The sequence below is a fragment of the Equus caballus genome, chromosome 2 (genome assembly GCF_041296265.1).
Source record: "Equus caballus isolate H_3958 breed thoroughbred chromosome 2, TB-T2T, whole genome shotgun sequence".
NCBI classification, from domain to species: domain Eukaryota; kingdom Metazoa; phylum Chordata; class Mammalia; order Perissodactyla; family Equidae; genus Equus; species Equus caballus.
Window position 1 is genome coordinate 70,480,327 of NC_091685.1, and position 9,944 is coordinate 70,490,270.

Sequence of the window (9,944 nt, forward strand, 5' to 3'; positions counted from 1 at the left end):
GTCTCTTTTCTACAATATGGCTTCCCTTATGTTAACCTTGTGTTGAGCCAGTTTGATAACTAGACTGTAATCTTCAAAATATAAAGTGTACAAAAATCAAGAAAAGCCTGAGATACTCACCCAGGCTGAATAAAACTAGAGACAGGGTCACAAAGCACTCTATGATCCTCAGCTGGAAGCTTTTGTTATAAAAGGCCTTACTGAGACCTGAATTCATCCTAGAATCTGATGATATTTTGTTAATTAGCTGATTTTGACAGTGTATTTTAGTTGTATAGGAAAATGGCCATTTGTAAGAAGCACATACTGAAGCAAAGAGGAAAGATGAGACATGAGGTCAGCAAATTACTCTCAAGTTGGTCAGAAGAGACTTATTTTTACCCTCCTTTTAATTTTTCTCTAAGCGTGAGTCTGCTTAAAATAAAAATTGAAAGAAGATGGAGAGCAAAGAAGTTTACTTCTTAAGTAAAACTATTAGTTTTACAATTGAATTTGTGGAAAAGTACAAGTTCATCTATACGTATGTTTTCAATCTCTTTCTATCCTGATAAGGTCGGGCTAACCACCAGAAAATAGTCCAGTAGTAGATAGATTGATAGTGCCTTTTCTTTGCTCTGGTTTTCCTAAACTGACTTCATATTCAAGTCAATCATTTTCATATAAAGTATTTTATTTATAACTGCAATTTGTTTTTGTAAAAATAACTTATGTGCATATCTTTCCTCATTCAATTTGCCAAAGGTAATCACTTTTTAAGGAGTGCCTATGTAAACAAACACACACACACAAATAGATATATCTGTATGTGCATATATACATATCTGTATCTCACACATACATCCATACAAATATATGTATATATAATATAAATAAATAATAATTTACACGTAATATATAAATAAATATACGTATATGTTGGTATATATATTTGTGCATGCATTTGTATTCACACACACATATATTTCCCCAAAAAGGATTATATAATGTACATTTTTCTGAAACTTGTGATTTCTACTCGCCAGGTAACTACATACATATTTCCCACACTATTTTATTCCAGATATTATACTTTGTAATACAGATATAACCAGTACACTTGAAATCGTTATTGGGTTTGTTACAAATTTTAATGAAACAGATATCCTGCAGTAAGTATCTTAGTATATATATCATTACAAACGTGTGGATACATCTTGTAGAATAAATTCTCTGATGTTAAATTTCTGAGTCCGGAATTTATATATTATATATATATTATTATATATTATATATTACATATATATTATATATATGTTGTTTCCAAACTGATCTGATATTCAAGAGGTTTTACTCATGAACATTCATACTAAAAGTCTAGGAGAAAACCAGTTTTCTCACATCCTCACCAATACTGGCTATTATCGATATTTTAAATATTTCCCAAATTAGTAGTTGAGAAATCTTATGCATTATAGTAGTTTTCATTTCTGTGATTATCATAAGAATGAACCTCAGAAACTTTCATTTTTTGTATGTCAATACATATCTACCGAGAGCTTAGTCTAGGTCAGGCACTAGTCTGGACACTGTGAATACAACAGTTAACCAAGAGACAAAATATTATAAAGTTTATAAATACAATCACCATAAAAGGGAAACATTTGTCCAGGATTCTGAATCTGGAAGCCTGTATGTATTGAAGTTCTCTTTGTCGGAGGGTGCTCAGATGAACACTGTTCAATTTGATTCAAACGATTTCCATGGACACATATTTTCTTAAAATACGATATCATCATTTATTTTACAAACTTGTCTTGCCAGTTAGAACCCTCTATTTCATCTTTACTGCCAATTTATAAATTTCTAACCAGATCTACTGTGAACTGATTTTGATTTTACAATTTCTAGGAAGAAAGTCAAAGAAGTCACACTTCCAAGTGCTAGGAAGACATGTCCCTATTTCCTCCATATGTCAGGTTGGAAATACATTAAATAATTACTGTATTTTATTAAATAGTAACATGTATTAATTTAATACTAAGTGTAATGTTTCTGAATTTTTTGGAATTAAATTTTTTCGTGATGCTGATTATATAATTTTCTGGCATAGGAAATATTTCCATTATAGTGTATTCTCATTTTATAATTTCCAATTATTCTATGAAAATTGATTTTCTCAAGATGGCATGAAGCCAATAAATAAAATACCACCGAATTTGATAATTTTCCATTCCTTGCTGACTAGAATACCTGTCGCAGTTAAACATTATATTTCCACAATTGTAATGGTTACAACTAATATTTATTGTCCAACTGTAATTTTTTAGTAGATTCCATTCAATAGCATTTGATCACACTAATATTTCTCCTCCCAAGAAATAGAATGCAAAGGATTAAATAGAATTTTTCATTTATAAAATGCTTTGAAGTTTAGAGATATTTTGAGACTTTCAAGGATACATGAGATTCTAATCTTTTTTAAAAAAATGTATAATAATCACAATAAATGAAGCTTGGGGATTTGAAGTTTGGAGATTATTTAACTGCCTGGAGAAGATTACCCATACATAAAATAAATAGAATACATAAAACCAAGTAATTTTGATATTTCATGTTTTTAAGAAATCTGCAGTTAATTTTATGATTCCTGAAAAAAATCACTGGAATTACATGCACTAACTATGAAGAAAAAATATCAAAGGATTGTGAGGATGCAGATAATAAGATGTTTTTGTATTTTTCAAGTTCATTAGTGACACTGAAACCAATAGTAAATATTTCTTAAATACCCATCCTGGGCCAAACACTTTTTTATGCATTTTAGACACATTATATAATTTAAATTTAATCGTAAAAGATTAAATTACATAGCATCCTATGAATAATCTGTTGCTTATAAACAACCCATGAACCCAATTTATTTCTATATAAATAAGAAATAGTAGAGTGAGGATTTTTACCATATAGTCTTTCTTCTGAGTCCACCCAAATATCCACCACTCAGTACTAACCCTGTTGCTTATTTATTAGTTTTATAAATGGAAAAATTTAGTACTAAAATTATGTTTAGCGATAAAATAAAAGTAACACATTTTAGCTTGAATAATTGACACAGTTAAGAAGCAGCAAAAAATGAAGTCAATTCATGACATTGTATCAATAAAAATAACAGAAAATTCAGATAAGTTTTAGCCAAAAGTTAATTCAGTGAAAATCATCCTGTCAAAATGTAAGACAAATGGAAAGCATTTTATTCTATTGACTGGAAACAGTAAGAAAAAAAAGGAAATAGTCAATAGTGTCTTATAAAATGAATAGTTCTGAGAATTCAGTTGCTCAATACATGTTAAATTTTTAAAATAGTGTTTTTGTACAGTGATTTTATTCAGTCTCTAACATGTGACTTACACATATCCACATATAAAAACAGAGCAGATCATTATAAAAAGTAAGAGAGATCCTCAAATAATTATAAATAAGGCAGTAAATGTTAATATCTTAATGAAGGTGCAGATAGAAATCTACAATAAGTCGAAGAAAAGAGATTACTGAAGCTGTGCAAAGATGAATGAAGCATGTTTAGAGATAGATATAGTCAGTCACTGGTATTTGGACATCTGCGGAGACAACAGAATTGCAATTACTAAGCCATGGATTATTGGGGCACATTTAGAGGAAACACTTGTGGATACACAAGTGTGCACACAAAAAATCAAACCAGCTTAATTTCAAGAGAGGATGCACTGAAAGATGAAGCCTGAAAAGTACATATAGACCATGTTGTGATGGACCCACAGCAGATTAAGAGTTTTTCCTCTGTTTCTTGGACAATAAACAGCTATTGAAGGTACCTGAGAATCATATAGTACTATTAAGATTGGGTTCAGCTGTAAGTAGCAGAAAATTCTAAAGTAAGAGCTTGATAAAAGGTTAGTTTTCTCTCACAGTCAAGAATTCTTGAGGTCATCAATTCAGGGAAGATATGGTGTTTTACGATGTAAAGGACCCAGGCTTTTTCTATCTTCCTGCACTGCCACGCTTGCATTTCATTCCTGTGGTGACTTTAGGATCTTATACATCTTCTGCCAGTCTACAGTCCACTCAGAGAGGACTGGGAAGGAGGGCATGTCATGTCACTGGAGTTATACACAACACTTCCACTTACATTGCATTAGCCAGAATGTAGTCAGTGAACCACACCTACATGCAAAGGAAGCTTGGAAATGTATTGATTATTCTAGGTTGCCATGTGCTGAGCTAAGGGGTTTTATTACTAAGTAGAAAGGGAAGAGCACATATGGAGAGCAATTAGTGTACTCTACAACAGTAGATATATGATAGGAATTTAAACTTAGCGGAGTTAAGAGTTTTTGTTGGAGAGGGAAGAATCTACCTTTGGGAGGATTGTTTGAGGGGCATGACATATGCAAGCTGAGAGAAAATATAAGGTTGGATTGTAAATATGACAAACAATGCCGAATATTTTAACGGTGTTAAGGATAGAGCAGAAAAAAATTTGAGGGTAGGAAGTAACATAGTCAGCATAGCAGAAATTAGCCTTAAAAAAAAAAAAGGAAGCTAAAGGAAGTTGAAAGGGAACCAGAATATCGCTGTGTTTCAAAAACCAAGAAAGAATTTTGAAAAAGAAGAGTGGTCAGCTGTATCCAGTGAGTCAGTGATTACCAAATGCATGTGGATTTAGATAAAAATACTAAAACTGACAGTTAAGAATACTGATAACATTCAAGAGTCAATGTCATCATCGTAGCAAATGACAAAGCGTATTTCAGTAAATTGTATATTTTAAATATTTTAGGGAAAAAGCAAATTATTTTTTCATTATTCTTAGAAAGGAAAGAAAGATAGTAAGGTTTTAGCCCCTGAAGACAACATTGTCAGGGTCCTTCCTTTCTCTCTCCCTCTTTCCCTCCCTCCCTCCCTTCTCTCTCTTTTTCTTCTTTCTTTCTGCTGATTGAGGTATACTTACATTAATTTTCATAACAGTATCTTTCAAAGAGTAGAACACATAGCATGAAATAAAACTCACCAATTTTAAATGTATGGCTCGATGAATCTTAAGAAATATATGCAGTTGTGTGATACCAGCACAATCAAGCCATAGAACATTTTCACCTCCTCATAAATTCCTTCCTAACCATTGCCAGTAATTCCCATCTCTCACCAGTGACCCTAGGAAAACACTGATTTCCTTTCTGTCGCTATAATGTTCCCATTCTTGGACTGCACTTACATGCATGGAATCATCACTGGCCTTCTCCATCTGAATTCTATCTCATGGCAACTTTTGCAATTCATACATCTTGTGAATAAACCACATTAATTTTTATTGCTCAGTAGTATTCCATTTTGTAAAATTATTCATGCACCGCTTGATGGTGGGTTTTTGGTTTGTTTCCATTCTGAGGCTGTTTTAATAAAGCTGACACAAGCACTAACTTTCAAGTATTTTTGTAGATGTATTCTTTCAGTTCTTTGTGATAAATACCTAAGAGAGAAACATGTGAGTTTTTGCTCCATATCCTCACCAACAATTGATAGCGAGAGTCTTCTTATTTTTAGCCGTTGTATTGGGTGTATAATGTTATCTCATTGCAGCATTAATAGAATTTATTTAATGAGTAAAGATATCGTTCATCTTTTCCTGTGGTTTTTAGTTATTGGTATATCTCCCTTGGGAAAATCCAAATATTTTGACCATTTTTTAATTTTTTGTTGAGGAAGATTAGCCCTGAGCTAACAGCTGCTGCCAATCCTCCTCTTTTATGGTGAGGAAGACTGGCCCTGAGCTAACATCCATGCTCATTTTCCTCTACTTTATATTTGGAAAAACTGCCACAGCATGGTTTGCCAAGAGATATGTAGGTCCGCACCTGAAAGCCATACTGGCAAACCCTTGGCCACTGAAGCAGAACATGCAAACTTAAACACTGTGCCACCAGGCTGGCCCCTGATCTTTTTTAATTGAGTGGTTTATCTTGTTATTGAATTGTAAATGTTCAATATATTTTTGGATACAAATGATCAGATATATGCTTCACAAATATTTAGCTGAGTCTGTGCCTTGCCCTTCAATGTTCTTAATTTTCTTAACAATGTCTTTTTAAAAGCAGAAGTTGTGACCTTGGTAAAAATTTTTATTACTTCTAGTAGCTTTTTTTCTTTTTAGATTCCGTATGATTTATTACATAGAAGATTATCTCCAAACGAAAAAAAAAATTCTTCCTTTCCAGTTTGTATGCTTTATATTTATTTTAATTGTCTTAAAAATATAAGTATTGTGAATAATGCTGCAATGAATATAGGGGTGTGTATGTCTTTTTGAATTAGTGTTTTTCTGTTCTTTGGATAAATACCCAGCAGTGGAATAGCTGGATCATACGGTAGTTCTATTCTTGCTATTTTGGGGAATCTCCATGCTGTTTTCCATATTGGCTATACCAGTTTACATTCCAGCCAGAAGCATATGAGGATTCTCTTTTCTCTGCATTGTCTCCAACACTTGGCATTTCTTATCTTTTCAACAATAGCCATTCTGACAGGTGTGAGGTGATGTCTTACTACAGTTTTGATTTTGCATTTCCCTAATAATTAGTGATGTTGAACATCTTTTTTTTTTTTTGACGGTGTTTTTTTTTTTTTTTTTAATGTTATGATAGATTACAACCTTGTGAGATTTCAGTTGTACATTATTGTTAGTCATGGTGTGGGTACACCACTTCCCCCTTTGTGACCTCCCCCCACCCCCCCTTTTCCCTGGTAACCACCGATCAGATCTCCTTGTCAATATGTTAACTTCCTCCTATGAGTGGAGTCATATAGAGTTCGTCTTTCTCTGACTGGCTTATTTCGCTTAACATAATACTCTCAAGGTCCATCCACATTGCTGTGAATGAGCCAATTTTGTCTTTTTTTATGGCTGAGTAGTATTCCATTCTGTATATATACCATATCTTCTTTATCCAATCATCAGTTTCTGGGCATTTAGGTTGGTTCCACATCTTGGCTATTGTAAATAATGCTGCGATGAACATAGGGGTGCAAGGGACTCTTGGGATTTCTGATTTCAGGTTCTTAGGATAGATACCCAGTAATGGGATGGCTGGGTCATAGGGTATTTCTATTTTTAACTTTTTGAGAAATCTCCATACTGTTTTCCATAGTGGCTGTGCCAGTTTGCATTCCTACCAACAGTGTATGAGAGTTCCTTTTTCTCCACAACCTCTCCAACATTTGTCGCTCTTGGTTTTGGATGTTTTTGCCAATCTAACGGGTGTAAGGTGATATCTTAGTGTAGTTTTGATTTGCATTTCCCTGATGATTAGCGATGATGAACATCTTTTCATGTGTCTATTGGCCATATTTATATCTTCTTTTGAGAAATGTCTGTTCATGTCCTCTGCCCATTTTTTGATCGGGTTGTTTGTTCTTTTGTTATTAAGCCATGTGAGTTCTTTGTATATTATGGAGATTAACCCTTTGTCGGATAAGTGGCTTGTAAATATTTTTTCCCAATTAGTGAGCTGTTTTTTTGTTTCAATCCTGTTTTCCCTTGCCTTGAAGAAGCTCTTTAGTCTGATGAAGTCCCATTTTTTTATTCTTTCTATTGTTTCTCTCAACTGAGGAGTCATAGTGTCCGAAAAGATTCTTTTGAAACTGATGTCAAAGAGTGTACTGCCTGTATTCTCTTCTAGAAGACTTATTGTTTCAGGCCTAATCTTTAGGTCTTTGATCCATTTTGAGTTTATTTTGGTGTGTGGTGAAAAAGAATGGTCAATTTTCAACCTTTTGCATGTGGCTGTCCAGTTTTCCCAGCACCATTTGTTGAAGAGACTTTCTTTTCTCCATTGTAGGCCCTCTGCTCCTTTGTTGAAGATTAGCTGTCCATAGACGTGTGGTTTTATCTCTGGGCTTTCAATTCTGTTCCATTGATCTGCGGACCTGTTTTTGTACCAGTACCATGCTGTTTTGATCACTGTAGCTTTGTAGTATGTTTTGAAATCGGGGATTGTGATTCCTCCGGCTTTGTTTTTCTTGCTCAGGATTGCTTTAGCAATTCGTGGTCTTTTGTTGCCCCATATGAATTTTAGGATTCTTTGTTCAATTTCTGTGAAGAATGTTCTTGGGATTCTGATTGGGATAGCATTGAATCTGTAGATTGCTTTAGGTAGTATGGACATTTTAACTATGTTTATTCTTCCAATCCATGTGCATGGAATGTCTTTCCATCTCTTTATGTCATCATCAATTTCTTTCAAGAAAGTCTTGTAGTTTTCATTGTATAGATCCTTCACTTCCTTGGTTAAGTTTATCCCAAGGTATTTTATTCTTTTCGTTGCGATTGTGAATGGGATTGAGTTCTTGAGTTCTTTTTCTGTTAGTTCATTGTTAGTGTATAGAAATGTTACTGATTTATGTATGTTGATTTTATACCCTGTTACTTTGCTATAGTTGTTGATTATTTCTAATAGTTTTTCTATGGATTCTTTGGGGTTTTCTATATATAAGATCATGTTTTCTGCAAACAGAGAGAGTTTTACTTCTTCATTACCTATTTGGATTCCTTTTATTTCTTTTTCCTGCCAAATTGCTCTGGCCAACACCTCCAGTACTATGTTGAATAGGAGTGGTGAAAGTGGGCACCCTTGTCTTGTTCCTGTCCTCAGATGGATGGCTTTCAGTTTTTGTCCATTGAGTATGATGTTGGCTGTGGGTTTGTCATATATGGCATTTATTATGTTGAGGTACTTTCCTTCTATACCCATTTTATTGAGGGTTTTTATCACAAATGGGTGTTGGATCTTGTCGAATGCTTTCTCTGCATCTATTGAGATGATCATGTGATTTTTGTTTTTCATTTTGTTGATGTAGTGTATCACGTTGATTGACTTGTGGATGTTGAACCATCCTTGTGTCCCTGGTATAAATCCCACTTGATCATGGTGTATAATCTTTTTGATGTATTGCTGTATTCGGTTTGCCAGAATTTTGTTGAGGATTTTTGCATCTATGTTCATCAGTGATATCGGCCTGTAGTTCTCCTTCTTTGTGTTGTCCTTGTCAGGTTTGGGGATCAGAGTGATGTTGGCTTCATAGAATGTGTTAGGGAGTACTCCATCTTCCTCAATTTTCTGGAATAGTTTGAGAAGAATAGGTATTAAGTCTTCTTTGAATGTTTGGTAGAATTCTCCAGAGAAGCCGTCTGGTCCTGGATTGTTATTTTTGGGGAGGTTTTTGATTACCGTTTCTATTTCCTTACTTGTGATTGGCCTATTCAGATTCCCCATTTCTTCCTGATTCAGTTTGGGGAGGTTGTAGGAGTCTAGGAAGTTGTCCATTTCTTCCAGGTTGTTCAATTTGTTGGCATATAGTTTTTCATAGTATTCTCTTATGATCCCTTGTATTTCATTTGTACCTGTTGTGATTTCTCCTCTCTCATTCCTAATTTTATTTATTTGAGATTTCTCTCTTCTTTTCTTGGTGAGTCTGGCTAAAGGTTTGTTGATTTTGTTAATTTTTTTGAAGAACCAACTCTTTGTTTCATTGATCCCTTCTAGTGTCTTTTTTGTTTCAATATATTATATTTCTGCTCTTATTTTTATTATTTCCCTCCTTCTACTGACTCTGGGCTTTGTTTGTTCTTCTTTTTCTAGTTCTGTTAGGTGTCGTTTGAGGTTGCTTATGTGAGCTTTTTCTTGTTTAGTGAGGTGAGCCTGTATTGTGATGAATTTCCCCCTTAGGACTGTTTTTGCTGCATCCCAAATGATTTGGTATGTCGTGTTCTCATTTTCATTTGTCTCCAGATAATATTTGATTTCTTCTTTAATTTCTTCACTAATCCATTGTTTGTTCAGAAGCGTGTTGTTTAGTCTCCACATTTTTGCACTTTTCTCTGTTTTTTTCTTGTAGTTGATTTCTAGTTTCATAGCATTATGATCAGAAAAGAT